The sequence below is a fragment of the Trachymyrmex cornetzi genome, unplaced genomic scaffold (genome assembly GCF_001594075.2).
Source record: "Trachymyrmex cornetzi isolate Tcor2-1 unplaced genomic scaffold, Tcor1.1 scaffold1038, whole genome shotgun sequence".
In the NCBI taxonomy this organism is placed as follows: domain Eukaryota; kingdom Metazoa; phylum Arthropoda; class Insecta; order Hymenoptera; family Formicidae; genus Trachymyrmex; species Trachymyrmex cornetzi.
The window spans coordinates 42744-44468 of NW_017295585.1; the positions used below are offsets into that span (position 1 = coordinate 42744).

The following is a 1725-nucleotide window of genomic DNA, read 5'->3' on the forward strand; positions in this document are numbered from 1 at the left end:
TCCATACGGTTTCGTAGATGAATAACCTTTCTCTCGCTCGAACTTTCTCTCTCGTTTTAAGTTAGCAACGTTGTCGAATTTTCCGTCCATTAGTATAATTAGGTAAAAATGTAAAGTTATAATGGGAGATTTTGAGAAATATGAATATTGTTTTTGTAAATATTTTATTGTTTTGTACATCTTTTTGGTATTAGAATTGTTCTTCAATTTTATAATGTAAAATATAAATATTTTTTACCATATAAAATTGTATTGTATTCGAGGCTTTTAAATAAAAAAACTTTAAAAGCTCTTTTTCCTCTTTTTCCCCTTTTTTGTAAGAAATAAGTAATAAACATAAAAATAAAATATTTTATATTTAAAACACAAGAAAAATTTTTACCTTCTTCCTTCCTCCATTATAAGCTTTTTTCCCACGGCATCGCATGTAAGCTCGTAGCGGCGATGCCCCCTCCTCTCACATATCCGAAAGAATTGTAGGCTGACTTCGTCACGGATAAGCTTATGCGCATCGCACCGTGGCGCGAATCAGCTCAGAAGGCGACTTGGTGCTCTCCGCCCCCTGATTAGCCTACGCGGGGGTACGCTGACGCGAGCGTGTGCCCGCCGCGTGGGGGCCTCGTCGCGCCGATTAGCTTATCTCCCTGCTTAAATTTGTCCTTTACACATTCTTGAAAATAATGTTAAGCGCCATTTTTTACCCTTTTCTTATTTGCTTTTGAAGTCTTGCACGGTAATCGCGTGTTCATTTCGCAAAATGGACGTGCGGTGGAAACATCCCTGGACATCGATCGTATGCGGTCCTACCGGTTACGGAAAGACGATTTTCGTAAAGACTTTCCTCCGATATTTATCTCTCATGTCCGACGTGCGTTTCGAGAGAGTTTTATTTTATTACGCGGAGTGGCAAGAAGCTTATCGACAATTACAATACGACGATCGTGAAAAAGAGATCGAAGAACAGAGTTGGCGACGCAGTAACGTTAAAGCGACGAAGAAGAAGAACGTAATTGAATTTCGGGAGGGATTATCTCGTTCGGAGGATTACTCGAACGATCCGCTCTCCCCGAAATTAGTGATAATCGATCTTATGAGAGAATCGTCGTCGAGCGACGCAATCATGGATTTTTCAGCAAAGGCAGCCATCACAAGAATCTCAGTGTTATTCTTATCTCGCAGAATCTCTTCCATCAGGGCCGTGGACAGCGTGATATATCTCTCAATGCAAATTACATCGTAGTTTTCAAAAATCCACGTGATCGCCCTCAAATTCGTCATTTAGCGCGTCAAGTATATGGTATCCCGACGATCCGAAATTTCTAGAAGAGGCATACTACGAAACAATCAACTCCGGACGAGTATCGATTTCGAGCGTGTATTTTTCCCGAAGATACGACTCATTACGTCTACGTGTTACGTAGATCATTTTCGAACGGATTCGTATAAAAGACGAGCACGTGCGATAGTACCAGTCAGTCGTACGTTTTTTCTCGCGATAAAGACGAGTGACGAGAAATCGCACAGTGCGACGAAAATCGCCACACATTCGATCGATAAAAGAAACGCATGTCTTCTCGCGGCCCTCTATCATCTGAACAAAAATCAACGCACGACCTTCCTACGCGCCGCGGACGAAAAACTTATTCGTTGTATCTGTGAATGTGTTTTTAATACACTCAAAGGTAACGTCTCGCTCGAACGTTGTGAAAAAAATCGGCTAACCAA

At 41.3% G+C, this 1725-nt stretch overlaps 1 pseudogene; it reads left to right on the plus strand.

Moving 5' to 3' along the window:
- Window positions 1-1725, plus strand: part of LOC108758844 (uncharacterized) — a 13041-nt pseudogene that overhangs the window by 869 nt on the left and 10447 nt on the right.